This window comes from Parasteatoda tepidariorum, chromosome 2 (assembly GCF_043381705.1).
Source record: "Parasteatoda tepidariorum isolate YZ-2023 chromosome 2, CAS_Ptep_4.0, whole genome shotgun sequence".
Taxonomy (NCBI): Eukaryota; Metazoa; Arthropoda; class Arachnida; order Araneae; family Theridiidae; genus Parasteatoda; species Parasteatoda tepidariorum.
The window spans coordinates 101,065,665-101,083,556 of record NC_092205.1 but is presented as its reverse complement, the minus strand read 5'-3'; the positions used below and the strand labels follow the sequence as shown (position 1 = coordinate 101,083,556).

At 30.2% G+C, this 17,892-nt stretch overlaps 1 protein-coding gene across 3 annotated transcripts in view; it reads right to left on the bottom strand.

The window, feature by feature from the left end:
• LOC107455742 (protein hunchback-like) overlaps nt 1-17,892 on the bottom strand; it is a 66,692-nt gene that overhangs the window by 37,896 nt on the left and 10,904 nt on the right. The window contains exon 1 of one of the 3 annotated variants that reach the window (XM_043044843.2): nt 12,603-12,687. The exons of 1 other annotated variant lie outside the window; for it this stretch is intronic. The gene's annotated coding sequence lies outside the window, so the exon portion shown is untranslated. Of the gene's footprint in view, nt 1-7,210; nt 7,230-12,602; nt 12,688-17,892 lie in introns of those variants that run through there. One more of the 3 variants, XM_071187734.1, reaches the window with a different exon arrangement.

Genomic DNA, 17,892 nt, shown 5'->3' with positions numbered 1-17,892 from the left:
AAATAATTGTTTAAAATTCTTAAGCAATATATGAATAGTTGAATTCGCATTATTGTTAAACAGCTTCATTAACGAAAAATATGTTACGATTTTGAGAGTGCGATCAGCATTGCGCACTTATTACCTATATTTTAGAGAAATACGGCAGTTACGTTACGCACATTAAATTTATTTTATCATTTCAGGTAAATTTTGCTACTTTTTTTAAGCAGTAAATAATTTTACAAAAAAAATTACTATGTTGTCTCAACTTATTAATTAAAATAATGAATAGTAAATAACTAGTTAAAATTCTAAAGCAATATTAATAATTAAATTAACATTATTGTTAAATCGTTTCATTAATGAACATATTGCGATTCAAAGAGAGCGATCATCATTGCGCACTAACCTCCTTTATTTTAGAGAAATCTGGCAGTTTTGCTATGTACAGTTAATTTTTTCCATCATTTCAGTTTTTTTATGTTACTTTTTTCTTCAATAGGAAATGATTATACAAGAATAAAAAACTATTGTCACTCAACGAATCGATTTAAAATAATATATATTAAGTAACTGTTTCAAATTCAAAAGCAGTATTAATAGTTATTCACATTATTTTTAAATCGCTTGTTCAACGAAAAATATATTACATTTCTGAGATTGCAGTAAGCATTGCGCACAAACTTCCTTTATTTCAGAGAAATATGGCAGTTACAGTATGTATATTAAACATATTTTATCATTTCAGCTATTTTTTGATTCTTTATTCTTCAATAGAACATAATTATACAACAACAAAAAATAAATAAATAAAAACTATTATTCAATTAAAATAATGAACAGTAAATAACTTTAAAACTCTTCAGTAATATTAATAATTAAAGTCACATCATACAAAAAAATAAATAAATTAAAAAAACTATATATGCACTATCTTTTATGATATGTTCGCGTGCGTAATGTAAAAGAAAAGCAATGACATTGAAACAGGGAACATTTCTTTTAAAATCTCTACTTGACCCCTTAAGACTTGCCTCACTTCCCCCACGCGTCTGTCGTACGCCGACTAATGAGGGAGAGATGAGTCTTCTCTTTGCCACCTAGTTTTCAGCCTAACAATACTGTTATGTTTTCTGTAAAATGCACTACACTAAATACAATTTCAATTGCTTTTACAATGTATTCAAATCTTATCCTAACAAGGAATTTTTCCCCAAGTGTTAGTCAACACTAGTCAAATCATGTTTCCTTTCATGCATTTATTTTTTATTTGAATTGCGTGAAAAGTGAATTAATGAATGAAATATTTCGATATAGTTGTTGGCAACAAATTAATTTGGAAAAACAAGTGACGTAATGCGAGCACCTCGATACTGATTGATTGTTGACTCGTGCCATCTGTTTAAGTTAGCAATTATTCTTTCCATTTTATTTCGAGTAAGCCAAGCCCGTCAAGTATCAATTCTCTTAAGTGACGCATATACTATATTCCTTCACAAAGATTTCAATTCTTTCACTTTATATTTCTGACTCTACACAAAGACCGTCCCTCAACCACGTTGAACAAACTAATTATGCATCGAAGTTGTCAGGTAGACATAGGGAGATGTATCACGGTTACAATAAAATGTATAAACAAATAATAAATATAAGTTAAGTAGACGAGAAAGAATTATATTTCAACATATTCGATGTGCTGTACTACTGTATTTAACCCCTCAACTTGTTCGCTCGAGTTAATTCGAGAGCACTATAAACAGGCCAAACTGTGCACACTCGAGATAATTAGAGCAGCCTTGTATTTTATGCTGCTATAATTTTTCACCCTCGAATATAATCGAGAATTGAAAATAACAATGCGCTCTTTAATATAAAGTGTGTTTTTTAAACATTAAAAAAATTTATTTTTTATGGCCTGTTTTTCTTCAAAAAATCTGCGCGTTAAGGGGTTAATTAACAGTCTAACTTATGTGGATAGAACTTACCTCGACTTTAACATGCCATTTTGCTAATAAACGATCAGCCGTTGCGGGCGTCATTGGTCACGTGTGTGGATGGTTAATGACATTCTAACTTATTCTTAACTTGACTTAAAGAAGATCTCTCCGCAAAAATAACATTCGAAAAAATATCCGATTAAAATTAAAAAAAAAATTTCCAATTGTTTATAGCAAAAAGGAATTCAGATAGTCTTATAAATTGGCAAGTACAGCGAACAATGAATGGGTTTCTATTTTAAAAACGTTGCCAGGTACGTAACGTCATTTTAAAAACGTTAAAGATAATGTGAGCAATTATTCACTGCAGCAAGGAAAAGATCTATTTGTACTATAACAGCAGCCCAACTTCTTCACCTATTTTTCTTTTCAAGAATATTGCAGTCAAATCTAGGAAGTAACGAGCAGGATAAAAAAAAAAATAACTAAATCAATAAAATTTCGTCAAAAACCAGTCAACTGGTGCAACATTGATGTTTATCGATACATTTCGGGAATTGGGGGCAATTTCGATGCAAGAATTGACTTTATCAATGACGTATGTTTTCATTGCACAGTTGTTATAATCAAGTTTTTAGAATCTTATTGAGTCAAAACTACTGTGACAAGTAAAATAAAATCTAAGAAATATGTTTCCGACAACTAAACAAGTTAATACAATCTAACAGGGCATATTTGGCATGCACAACAGTTTATTATTATAATTTAATCAGATAATAATTACCAATTGTATTTTACTCCTTTATTTTATTTATACATTAATTTTACTTTATATCACTGTTTGATTTCTCTATTTTGAGTATTTTATAAGTGTTGGTAAAATTCAAGATTTTTGTTTCGATAAACTTTACATTCAACAAAATAACAACAAAACAATTTATAACTAACTTATTAACTTAAGAGCCGAACTATATGACTCATCAAATCACTAAACCATCAAATTATTAATTTTTACGTCTTTAAAGCAAATATATGAAAGAAAAAAATTGTAGATATAAGATTAGTCCGAAAAAGGCACCTTGAGAAGGCCCACCATGGGCTGTCAAGACGCTAACTGAAAAAAAAAGAAACTGAATGTCGCTTTTCAGGTGATCCTTATTATTTTCCATCTGTCCCATGAACTACGCCAAATAAGAAAAATATTTAAATGGCATTCGAAAAACAAATTAAGTTTAAAAAGATGAGGAATAACTTTTTTTGTGAAAAATAATATCAGAGAATTAAATACTATAGTGCATAATAAATGAATAAAAACTATAAGACAAATATCTTCATCAGTTAGTGAGTAAATAGCCTTACAGGACGATGTTAGAACTTTAATAAAAACCTCCAATCTTAATAGGGTACTAAAAAGAATCGTATTTCTTAAACTCACGACACAATTAACACGCGACTCATTGACGCTTAACACATGACCCTTTTTTACTCACTTCATTTTAACAAAATGTTGAATAAAATTTAATAGGAAGATTAAAAAAAAAAATGGATGGTACCTAATTGTAAATTTTTGTTTAAAGTATCTTCGTTTAATTTATAAAATGTTCTTTATATCTATAATAAAATGTAGCTCATAGTAATTTTTTAAAAAAGTGTTTTTATATTTATTTTGTAAAGGCTTTTTTATGTTTCTTTTATACAACGTAGCTTACAGTAATTTTATGAAATGGTGATTTCTTCTGATGTATCTTACAGTTATGTCATAATCTGGACACAATTAAGAGAGGTGAAGGAAAGGGTTTGGGAGTCTTCAAATTTTTGACTAAATTTCTAAATTTTTTCAACGAAAACATAAGTTTTAGATGACATGACTGTTCAACAACTGAGGAAGAATTAATAGTAATTTAATTCGTAAATTTTGAATTGCTGTCTGAAAAGCTATCCACTCGAATAAACTTAATAACAATTTATTTTTTCAAAAATAAATAAATTAGGAATACAAAAAATATATATATATATTATTTTTGAAGAAAAGCATTATTTGTGTACTACATTCATTTCAATAAAGCGCCAAATTTCAGTGAATCAGAAAGGACCACATTTCTATAAAGCTACCGATAGGAGAACGATAACCATTTCAAAAAGATCAATTAAGTATTAATTTTATAAAGGAAATAAATTTGAAATTCAACATTTTATGCTATGATAAAGTAGTTAAAAGAAATACAACTTTCTTAAAAACATTAATAAAAAAAAATTAAATTAAAACTTAACTTAAAAATTCAATGTTTTATGCGATAAAAAGACGCCTCGTGATAATCAATCAGATCCTCTATAAAATGAAGTTATTTCTCAAAATGTAACTTATACAGTCCATGGCTAAATTATTAAACGCTCTATAATATTCTATGTAAAATCTTAATTATCAGGTGATGCAGCTTTATTGTTTTTATGTCACTGTTTGCAGTTGTTTACGTTAGTCTATCAATGGGTTAACATTGTAATGAAATACAGTACACTCTCGATTATCCGTGCGCGGATTATCCGTGCTCATTCCGGAATCAACAAAAAATATTAAAGAGAAACATTTTCAAGATTAAAAAAATTTGATTCATGAAGTTATAACACTACCAAATTTTTGGAAGCAATATTCGTTATTGAATTGAAGTATATGGAATATCATCAGCCTGGTCAAAATTAAAATCGTCTACGTTATCGCGATCTTGGAGAAAGATCATACCGCTTGATGAACAATCTTCTTCAGATGTTCAAGAAAAAAAAAAAATATGATAACAGTATTCTCGAACAAGCTAAGGTTTCGAAATTCTTGATGAAGAAAATTTAGAAGATTGGTTTCAAAGTGATGCATGTGAGCCTGGCTTCCAGTATTTGACTGATGAAGACATCGTTATGTTGTTAAATCAAATAGTGATGATAGTAACTGATGCAGAAGATGTAGTAAATGAATGAAATACAATTTCTCATTCTGCTGCTCTGTGGAAACTTTATTAGATTATATGGGAGGATTTGATTACGGTGACATTACTGCGGTTCGTAAAATATGTGTATCGATATATGGCGAAGATGCATTACACATTTTTTAATAAGGAAAATTCCTAGTTTGATGTTATGCATGCAAATGTCAGTAATTTTGATATCTTTTGTACTGATATTGAATTTTTCATTAATAAAAGGAGTTTTCGGATTATCCGTGTTTTTCGATTGTCCGTGCGACCTATTCCGGTGATTAACCCGGATAATCGGGAGTGCACTGTACATTAAAAATAAATACAAATAGGAAACATATTTAAAAAAATCTCCCGAATAAAAATCCATTACATCGATGTTTAAATATAAAAGTATTATATATGAACTCGTGCAAAACATGTCATTATTAAAACACTACAAGTGCGTCTAATAATTTGATCTGATTATTATAATACAATGCTTGATGTAATAAATATTCTATATTTATATAATATATCGTCTAATTTATCTAATTAACATTATATATCGTCTAATCTAAACAATGGATACACTAACGTAAGCAAGATTTCAGTCACATAAACACAATAAAGCTGTATAGAGTATCATTTGATAATTAAGATTTTACATAGAATATTAAAGAGCGTCTAATAATTTAGCCATGGACTGTATTTATTCATTGAAATATATCTTAAAAGTTAGTTTGTAGTAAGAGGGACTGAGGCAAAAAGCATCGGTGGAAGCGTGTGACAAACATTTAGAAGTGTTGCCGCCCACGCAATCTGTAAAGATGGGTCCAGATGTCATGCAGTTATGATAAGTGCGTGTTTACCACCGAAATGCGTAATAGTAGTGTCAAGAAGGGGTGAGAGTACCTTTATTTGAGATTGTATTTTTGTGACCAATTTGTTGTCGATGAAAGGTCACAGCCGAAACCTTTTAATAAACAACTCGATTTAATAAACCGCAGGCCAAACAGATGGTTATGAATTATTGCCCATAAAATTGGATAAATAGAACTTTTTTTTTTCTTTTCTGGAATATCTCTCAACGCATTATTTATTTCCCATTGCACGATTTCACTTGAAGTTAGTTTTCGGAGAAAGTGTGAACATTCAATAGGCTGAACCCATTATTTACTTCTTATTGCAAGATGATTTAGAAACTCCAGGATCAAGTATTGGGAGAAATTTGCTGTCTCTGAGAACTTTTTAATGGGACTAACCGGCATACATGGAGAGCAAGATCACGAGAACCTCCCAACGTTAGCCTGACGCCAAGGGGACTCTAACCCATGATCCGTCTACCACTGAGGATATTATTACGGCGCCACTGTGGTCTGTGTGATCCGGATGAATGCGACATTCGTATCGACCAGCCATCGCTGGGATTCGAACCCGGTTAACCTCATTGGAAGGCTCTTTTATAGCTATTTAATAGTAGTAGCCAGAAAGTAACCAGAAATTTGTAAATAGTAATTGTTTTTTTAAAACCATAACTATTTTGTTTTTGCGAGTTTTTCATGACATCCATTTCAGTTTAAATTTTTGTTATTTCAATAACTTAGTATTGACCCTAAATGTTAATTTCTGAATGAAGAATTAGTTTTAAAGATTTTTATAACTGATTTAAATTATTAACATTTTATGCTAGAACGCATTTCAAAGGGGTTTTAACTTAGAAGAGAGCGAAGCGAGCATAAGTAAACTATATAAGAATTGCTTCGGTGTTTGTTTGAAATTGTAGTCAATTTTATATTTTATTTTTTTATAATTCTAATTTTAAAAAAAAAAGGTAATGTTAACGCTGTTTATCTGATGACAGTACAACTAACTATATATCATAAAAAAGTATAGATGATAGTCTAAAACAAGTAAAAAAAATTTTGCCGTGAATAATTTTGAACCTTATTTTATTCCGATGAAATATATATTGAGCTACTTTATTTCAAATTATATATAGTTGCACATTTTGTTAGCTGCAAACAATTTAAAGGTTTGTTTTGAAAAGAATAAAAAATTTAATTTAAAAAAAGAAAAGAAAAAAAGTCTTTTTATATTAGACACTGTAAGTAGCAGACGATATTATGCTTTATTTTAATATAATTCTTGTAAAAAGAAAAATGTAGAATGCAGTAAACTATAACTAAAAATAAAAATAAAAAATCATATGTGTGTTTTTTTTCTGAAATTATAAAAAATAAATCAGTATTCTAATCGGCAGAGTTCAAAATTATTTGAAAACGAGAAAATACTTCTTTTGATAATGAATGAGAAACAAAGAATGAGGAAGAATAAATGTGTATTTACCTTTTATGAAATTCTCTTTTCTACTAGGAAGTTCATGTGTTTTGGCATTTTTCCAGATTGGCACGTTTCCAGGGGGATTTCCCCCATATTCTCCCAGACAGCATCGTCTCGCGTGTCAAGGTCGGAACAAAAAAATTCTTCCTTTTTATTTTTAGCTATGCATTTTCATTTCTAAAAAGGAAATCTTCAGAAACTTTCACTTTCACTCATAAAATGGATGACACGTGACCTTACATATTTTTAATATTTTAAAAACGTTTCTGCATCATATTTTCTCTGCTTTCAAAAGAATTACCAATTACTTCTTTTTTTAAAAAAACATATTTTCCTTATTAAATTTTTTCAGTTTTATTATTATTTTTTATTAAAACTGGTGAAAATGCATTCAAATATTACGATTCGCTTATTTTTTTCTGACATAGGTGTGGTGAGATAAAAGCGATGTAATATGTTACCGCGAATAATCGAAATCAAGAGAATGTCGACTTTCACCGGTGAATGTCCAAAATATTTTTTATATCCGATTTGATATTAATTTATTCGTTGATATTGTTGTATTTATTCGATATTTTAATATCTGCTGAGGATAGATTAGGTGAAACATCAGTGTTCTAAGTACCAGTTAAACTCATACCGGGTAGTGGCACTTGACCTGAAAAAAACATCGATGTAGGGCATACCGGGCAGTGGTACTTAACCTTAAAAAAACATTAATGTAGATCATACCGGTCAAAGGTATACCGATCAGTGGCACTTAACTAGACCTAGTATATGTTTCGGACATTTACCGAACCGGCTACGTGACTGTCAGCATTCACAGGTAGAAGTCAACAACCACCGATTTCGGTCATTTACAGTAATATATACATAATACATAAAACAGCTCCTTATTTAAAAAAATAAAAAATAAAAATTATAAATAAAATAATAATAAAAAAATTGCATTTGTATAGATTTCAAAATTAATCTTAAATTTAAATTTAGGGACAGAAAGAGATAGGTAGAAATTTCTTCGAAGAGATATCCGAGGTCAAGAGTTTTGAGTACGGAAGCAAACCACGAAAGATTCGTACGGAAATTTTAAAAAATTGAATGAAAACCTAAGTTTCATTTCTCGCAAAGTTAAAATTTTTTTACTTAAATTCAACCCTGAAATTAGATTGCTGCAATAAAAGTCAAATAAAAAAAAACAAGTTGCCACTTTCTTATGTAAGCATGTTGCGAAAAGAAAAACAGACTTAACGTTATTTATATAAGACCTCTGACGTAAAAAAAAAAAAAAAATAGTGCGTGGAGTCTCTCCGCGAGGAAGAAGTTAAACTTCGTACCCTGCGACGTTAATTGTAGAAGAATCAGCAGTCGTAGAAGGATCACTAGTTCTATTCAACGACTCTTTTTCCTGCTCCGCTCGCTTCCGTGCTCTGTAATAACGGTAATATTGTGCATTTTTCCCTCGTGGACCTCTTGAACCAGTGGAAGTGCTTGTGGTTGCCTCATCGTCTCGCCCTGGAAAATGTATTTGTATTAATAATGTATGTGAATGCGTCATAATGTAATTTCAGAAGAGAAAACCTAACAATCAATTGATATTCACAAGAGACGTACCTTGACATAACCTTAAATCCGTCGCATTGTCCGTGGGATTGTTTTCACTCATTTTTTACAATTGTTATCCACTAAATTTGAAAATAAAAAATACTACCCTATTAAATTATATGTGTATCAAAACAAACTAAAAAAATATTTATAGAAAAACAATACTTTTATTATTTTTATGCTAGTGAGAACCAAAACAATATGGAAATGAATGAGGGAAAACTGGATCCTACCACGTGATTTCCCGGCCAATAAAAATGTAGCGTTAAACGTTTAACGCAACCTTGTTGGAAGTCGCATAAGAAGTATAACTTCAAAAAAGTAGGATATCTTTCAATAATACAATAACACCTTTTTTTTTCACTTACATCTTACCGACACTTTTCTTAAAATATTAATTTTTTATGTATTTTAAAAGTAAAAGCTAAAGTAACAGTAAAGTAAAAGTAACGATGAGAAAAACTTGCAAATCGTTTTTAATCAAATAATTTTTTGCTCATACTAAATCTAAAAAAAGACATTTTGCTCAGATATATCTAGTTTGGTTGATGACTGCTTTTCCGAGTTTATAATCAGAATTTTATTTATTCCGAACTATTTTTAATTATTCCGAATTTTATAATCACGATGCGTTAAAAAACAGAACATCGATGTAAAACGATCGATCGCAAAATTTCCCCATATTACTAATTTAGTGCTTTTTCTTCTTTTTTTTTTTTTAAAAAAATTTATGACTATTTTCTTAACTCAAGATTTTTAAATACTCTCAATAATGTCCTATTCAATAATTATCTTTATGTACACTATTATACGAAATTACCGTTTTAATATGTTATGTTACTGATAATAATCTCGATATCAACGTATGGATTAATTAAAGTTAACAATAACGATATTTCCGTGTTCTATGCGTATTGCGATTGTCGTATTTGATACACCTACGAGTATTATCTGTATAGGGTGACCTGCATAAGACAGAATCTAGAACTGTTCCTACTTATTGGCATCGTGGTCCCTATATGTAACTGAATTCACCTTGAAACTTTGATTTGAGAAATTTAAAACTGTGGCTTATCATCATGTGGCTCCAAGCCATTTCATATTAATTGCTTCAATTAAGATTGTTTATTGTAATGATTAAAATTATAATCGCAGCATAGGATTTCTTATCAATTAGATTTTAGAGAAGTTTAGTACCGATAGAAATTAATATTGACGTTCTTACATAGAATTTTTTTTTTTTTTTTTTAAATACTCGTGCATTTTTGTTCCTAGGCTAGGATCAATATATTTTATAGCTGCTATCAAAAACACGTGCTTGAACTTTTATATCCCTTAAATTTTCATTCAACGGTAATTATTTAAAGCAGTTTTTTTTAAACAAATTTATTAGATCACTTTTATAAATCTAATCGAAATTCTACAAAAACTTTTAGACTTTTGATTCAAAAAAGAAAGAAAAAAAACAATAACAATATTTTTTGGTACGATGACAACAGTTTTCAATTCCCTTACATTAAAAAAAAAAAGGTCCCCCTTTTAAATAAATTTTATTTAATGTCATTAATTTGAAAAATTGTGATGAGAAAAATTTTTGCTCTTTTTTTTTTTTCTAATCGTTTAAGGCAAGTGTTACCCAAACTTATGACTTTTGTGTACCCTTTCTCAATTTTTCGTATGACGCTGTGTACCACCAATAAAAAAATGAATGTATTTTTCCATAAATATGTTTATTTTTCTTTTTTGGTACAAAGTTTTTATTAATACTAACCAGCGATCCATATTCTATGTTAGAGATAAAAATTATATTTTATAAAAATAATCAAAATAAATCAAATTTATTACAAACCTTCACTATAAAAAAATTGCACAAAAGTTAAAAATCACAACTGTTCGTTGACACCACTCATGATTAACTGTTAACTCTGCAAAAAATAGCCAATAGAAAAATACATAATCGTAAATTTTAGCTTTGTTTTTAAATAAAATGTTTTGAAATTTTCTTTTGTTGCAAGATATTTCCGCATAAGAACGCGCACCCCCGATTAACTGATCCCGTACCCCCCGGGGGTACGCGTACCACACTTTGGGAAACACTGGTTTAAGGTATCCGACTAGTTTCGACGACTTTTTTTTTTAAATATTAATAAAATTTTTTAAAAAACAAGTTCATTTGTTTTATTATGTGTAAAAACTTATAAAACCAGCAAAAAAAATATCATTATTGTTAGTTTTTTTTCAATATGGCCATTTATTTGCATATACCCTAAACATTGTAATTTAAAATTTCTATCTCCTAAAACAAAAAATCCTTTTGGAGCTTTTATTTAGAAGGCTACCATCTATGTTTTGAACTATTATCTTAAAAACAAGTGTATATACTACTGAGTTAGGAACCCTGTAGTTAAAAAGGGCTAACTTCCGCACTTGTCTTCCACGAAAAATATGCATAAAAAATGAAATTTTTTCTCTCTTAGTTTGTAGTTCAAAACATCCGTGGTATAATCACAATCACTCATAAAAAATTATAGACAATTATTTTAAAAACAACTTGAGATATCATAATGTATCAGGTGGTGTAAAATGTGAAAAAAAATCTGATTTTGAGATAAAAGAAAGCATTTAAAGATCACTAGTCTATCCAGTGTTATCAACCTTGCACAAAAACTGCCATAACTTTGTAGATAATTGTAGTACAAACAAAAGTAAAGCATTTTTAGAAAGCTATAAGTACCGGAATTCTAAATTTATAAAAAACTCATTTTCAAAAATTTTGCCCCAAATCATGTTTTTGCACTACTACTTATACCTTAAAAAACCGTATGTTAGTCAATTTTTAGAAAATCAACATACTATTTAGTACATATTATAGAATATTTAGGATTAGGATTATGCTTTTTGGATAGTTAAACAATTGATTTTATTAATAAGAAGAAAAAAAAGTTTTATTTTCAACGTATTTTTACTTTAAAAAACACAAAGAAAAAGAAAAAAATTAGCACTTTGGAAGTTTAGATAGTGCATTTGTTAAGCTTCAAACAAAGACTTATTCTACATCATTCTATCTCTTTCCGCCTTATAAAAGCGTATGAGAGTTTAAGAAATATCTAGCATTGTCATAATACAGACTTTTATACTAAAATATTTTTAACTCATTATTATTATTATCTTTATAGAATACATAACTTCTTACAAGTTTAATAATATATTTATAGGCAAAAACTTTTATCTCACAGTCCATAGAAAAAATGCTTTTTTTGTTTCATAGTTTCCTTTTTTTTTTTAAATATTGAAAAAAAAATGAACATTTTCTTACATTCGATGCAGAACCAAAAAATGTCGACTAGTATGAAAAAGCAATTATAGCAATATGATTTCTGTATAAATACTAAAAGAAAATAAATTTTTTTTAAAAAATCTAAATTATTATAACTTCTATGAAAAAAAAATATATATAAATATGAATCTTAAATTCATTCACATTCTATTTGAAAACAAGCTTTCCTAAGCATTATTCGGAAAGCACAATGCATTACAATTTGAAAAGAAAAAGAAAGAAAAAAAGAAAAACATTAGTTGAAAGTAAAAAAAAAAAATTCATTTCTCAACTTCTTTTCATCATTTATGGCTTTATAGTACATGTTTCTATAAACTTTAAAATGAATTAATAAAATCCTATTTTCAAAACCGTATTCACGAACAATAGGGAAAAAAAATACAGCAATGTGTGCATTTAAAAATAAATAAATTTCAAAAATGATATCTAATTAAATAAATATAAAAAAAAACTGCTTACTTCTTTTTTATGCATTTCTTATCTGATGGCTCAAAATTTGCGTTTGGTAAGAATTAACGAAAAAATCTTCGATTCGGAAGGCAACTAACGATAGAGAAAAAATGATAACATATAATTTTTCTCACTTTTTCTTGTCTATTTTTTTATAATGGGTGTTTATGAAAATCATCGTGACTGATGCGCAACAGATCTTTTCAGCTTTTCAGTTTAATCCATTCTTTCGCAACTACATGCACTTTTTCAATATTTTACGAACGGCAACAAGTTTTAAGTTATTGAAGAGACAAAGAAAAAAAAAGTTTTATTTAGTTCGTAGAAATATGCGAGGAGCCATTGGCTTAAGCTTACAGCTCTGTAAGTTATATTTATTCGAAATGGCTTCCGATAGCCTATTTTATCTGAATTCGAGTTCCGCTCACGTAAGTTGATGAAGTAATAACAGATTTGTTGTGTTTTTCCTCATGGATTAGTCCTGCAGTGGTCTGATCGGTCTGACACCGTTCCCAGACATCTCTTGCTGCGGCCAGTGTGCCGGTGGGTGACCACTTGGATCAGTCTGCGTAGGAACCGCGGGTGTGCGGTATTAGTTCTCGTTAAAACTGTTCTACAGTAAAATGCTCGACTTCACATGCAGGTATGCAGGTCGTCGCGCTACCGAGGCTGGGGTGCCTCCGCAGAGGATCAAAATTGCGATGGCATGTCTTCGGGTCATTCTCAGGGATGTTTCCCAGACCGTCGCCTATAGCCCATTGTACAGCTCTATTGCGAGACGTAAATGAACCACAACTACAACCTAATGGAGGACTCAAGACCTGCTATAATCTTAATTGCCTGTTTGTTTCTGAAGAGTTTATTTAACATATCTTACGAATGAAACCCATTTTATTTCAAAATTTGATAGAGTTCTTAAATTTTGTGTTAAAACATTTTGAAAACTGTTAGTAAACAGAGAGAACTTTTAGGGTAATAGCTCTAATTTTCGCTATGAATGAAAAGGAGGGGGATAGTTTTATTTCTAACTTCAGAATTGAGCGTGGGACCTGAGTGACTGAAAGGTGTCATCCGTCTTTTGGAAGCATGTAGGTAGCGGGTTCGAGTTCCGCCATACCCTCTTTTGTGCGTGATATTCCCACCTGCATTAAGAAATATTATAAATGTATTGGTTTTTGGAGAAAGTTGAATCAAAGCAGGTGCTTAAGTTTTTATTTTTTTCCTAATCAACAACGTGAGTAAAACTGCTTGCGATTTCAATTACACAATACCATTATAGTTCTAAGAACAAATCATATTTATTGAGAAATAAAAAAAACTATATTTTGGAGTTGAAAGTACTTTTATTTTGAGAGTGTGCTTAGACTCGGGTTTTTTCCAAATTGGTTGTTACAAATAGAGGATTCTGTATTACAGTACATGAAAGTATTATTTAACACATTTTATTACGTAGCTAAAAACAATCTTTTCCTTGTCTTCCGGATTGGGTTCAAGGTTACGGAGATGAACGTTAGTAGTCGTAAAACCAAAAAATTGGGTCAGCTGTTCAACGACGGTTATTAAATAAATAAAAAAATAAAAATTAAAATTAAAATTAAATTTTAAATTGACAAAAGTATGCAGAAATGGAATAAATTCCGCATAGGATTTTTTTTCCTATGCTGTTTTCAGTTATCATTTTAATAAGAAACATAATAAATTGCCCTGCTCAAGCGAAGAAGACGCACNCGTAGCCAGTGATGCTTGACTTCGGTGATCTGCTGAGAACCGTGTCTTAACGATCAGTCCACTGCGGGACTCTTTCCTTGTCTTCCGGATTGGGTTCAAGGTTACGGAGATGAACGTTAGTAGTTGTAAAACCAAAAAAATTGGGTCAGATGTTCAACGACGGTTATTAAATAAATAAAATTAAAGATAATTAACAACCGCGCGTTGTGTTCATTAAATTTTAAATTGACAAAAGTATGCAGAAATGGAATAAATTCCTATGCGGTTTTCAGTTATAATTTTAATAAGAAACATAATAAATTGCCCTGCTCAAGCGAAGAAGACGCACATCAAGCACGATAAAAAAAAATCCGAAGATATTTTTTATAAATAATGAACTTGCGTGTGATGATACTGAAAAAAAAATTTTTTTTTTTCAAAGGGTAAATTAATCTGCAGAGGGTTTCTGACAACCAGGACCTCTGGTGCCGTCCTATTCTCGTCACTCATTTTTTTAAAAGATTAAAAATCTTGCTGAATTTGCGGTACTTTTTTAGGAAACAGAAAGGAAAAGAAAAAAAATCACTTTTAGTGACTTCATCATAATATTAGGATGTATAAAAATCGATGTAGTCTTGATATCGCCCTTTCATAAAAAAGAAAAATAAATAAATAGTAGAATGAGGAAGTGAAGCATACATTTTGGGGGTAAAACACAGGCCATAGAATTTGTGGATAGTGAATCCTCTTTTATGTGATGCTGCCCATAAATCTGGTATTAAAGAAACTCCTGCTCTCTCTCCTATAGGAGCCCTCGTGTTAAGTCGTGTGTGCCTGATTTATAGACGTCAGATAAACACCGTATTATGTCTCAATCATTTCCTTCTATGTCCTCCCTCCCCCCCTCTCTCTCTTATATCCAATGGGGGGGGGGGAATATGAGAGGGCACGGAGGGGAGAAAAAATGGATTAGGAAAAAAATGGCGCCACCCAGCGCGCGTTTTTATAGGAACGATTTTTTGTCTTTGTCATGGTCATTATGAGTTCAGTAGCTGTCCATTCTACGCACCATTTCATATTTTATTGTGTACTCAAGAACACCGATTTTTATAGAATATGTTGTTGTTGACTCTGTTCTGATTCTTCAGTGATATTTAATCAAGATAAAAATAAAAAAAAGAATTGATAAAAATAACTCCGTCTCAAATTCTAAATTTATGTTTATTAAGAATTGGAGATCTGAAAGTTTTAAGCGACATTTTAGTACATCTGCCTTAAGTAGACTAGAGCAGTAATTTAACAAAAGGTAATGTGTGGAACCCTTGGATTCCGTTGTAGATAGGTCATAAAAAAGAAATTATAAAAATAAATCCACCTCAAATTCTAATGGTCCCGCAGTGGACTGATCGTAAAGACACGCACTCCAGTAGAACAACGAAGTCATGCATCACTGGTTGCGGTCAGTAAGCGGGTGGGTGACCACTTTGATCAGTCTGCGTAGGTACCAAGGGTGTGCTGTATGGGTCCTCGTTAAACTGTCTTACCTTAAAGTGCTCGACTTCGCGTGCTGGTCGTCGGGCTTCTAAGGCAGGGGAGCCATCCCTTCTGCAGAGGATCAAAATTGCGATGACATGTCTTCGGATCATCCTCGGGGATGTTTCCCTGACCTTCGCCAATAGCGCAGTGTGCAGCTCTAGTGCGACGTAAATAGTGCGATAACTAGTGCGACTACTATCAAATTCTGATTTTATATTTAATACGAATCGGAGATCCGAAAGTTTAAGCGATATTTTAGGTAGACAGAGGAAATCTGCTTTAAGTAGTCTAGTCTAGAGCAGCAGTTACCTAATGATGCTCCGCGGAACACTTGGGTTCCATCGAAAGGCCACATGGATTGCGAATCTTTTTTTTAAAAACCAGTTATGTTTTTAGAAACATGTCATTGAATGTGTGTGAAAGTAATTATCCATTATTTATTTAATATTTTCCTCTTTTATATCAATCCATTCAGCTTAAAAAATTACACCTGAAAATGTTCAGACAGCTCCTACATAGCTATGTGAAAAGTGCACATAGGAGCTCTTTTTAATTTCTAACTAATCATTTTATTAATTTGTGTAAAGTATTCGAATCAATGTGAAAAAAAAAAATACTAAAGAAACCTCACTTGTTTAGATAGCAATGTCAGTTGCGTAAATATATTACAAATTTTCACTTTTTCACATAAAACATTAATAGCTTCTGAACTATGAGTCAGATTGTCTGAAGATTGATTTAATCTAATTCTGTGGAGAAAAAAAAATACTTCGGAAATAATGCTTTTCAGAATTTTTTCCTTCAAATCCCTCGATTTCCCAAAAGAAAGGGGGAAACGTACAAATGAGAATAGGGGTGTTTTTAGGTATCATTTATAAAGGACATAACAAAGCTTTCTGTGTAAAAATATCTTTTCCCAAAGAAAATTTCAATTTTACTGGACTATCTGTTTACGAAAACAAAACTCCTGCATTGTTTACAAAATCTAACTAAAAATTTAATTTGAGACCTTTCAAGAATTACGAAAGCAAATAATGGTTAAGAGTTTTTTGATTTGCTTACTGTTACTTACTTGGGCACTGAAAGGTATGAGTAATGCTTGCGTAAGACGCTAAAATCCCCTTGTTTTCCTTTTTTTTAAATGCAAAAAGTGTAACAAGAAAAAAATTGGAATAGTGCAAAACTTGAAAAGATTCATATTTGCAATTAAAGTTAAATTTTGACAAGGAAAATGAAAAAATTTTTAATGTAAGTTTTTAAGGTAAAATCTTTTGATTATTGTAGGAAAACAAAAAATTCCTAAAGAAAATATTCGACTCAAAATTTTATAAAATAAATTAAAGTAACATTTTTTGCAAAAAATAAGGAAAGAGTATCCTAAAATTCTTTCATATTCATGGGAATGTGTTGTAATTTTCCAATTTTGCAGAGAATGGGCTTAAAATTGTCAAAAACATATCGACGTAATACTTGAATGGTCCCTTTTTAGATTTGTCTTTAGTTTAAAACTAAGACAGTTTTTAGCCTAAAACTAAGACAGTTTTCAGTTTTAGAACTAGACTCTCCTTTTCAGCTAAAAATTAGTAAAATTTATCATAATTCTTCTACTAGTATTTAATTTTTCATAAGGCACTGCGACAGCAGGGGTTGGGTAAATTAATGAATATTACGAAATAGTTTATAAATAATACTAAAATGTTGTGCGAAATCTTGAAAATAAACTAAAACTGTTACAAACTTAGCAAATTATTAGTGTTTGAAATAGTAGATATATACACAGCCAAGTGGGGAAATTATTGCATTTTCCCCACATATAGGGAAAAAGTTAGATTTGAATGTCGGGAAAATTTCGAACGTTTTTGGTAATAAATAATACGTTTTTTTGGAATTTTTAAAGTAGAGAATAATAATTTTGCAATGTAAAACATCACGTAAAAATTATAATTTTAAATTTCGTTTTCCTTACGAGCTAAAAATGTTTAAATTATTATCCGATTAATTAATTGTTAAATTAAGTAATTATTAGTTAAACAGTAAGCATAGTTAATAGTTAATA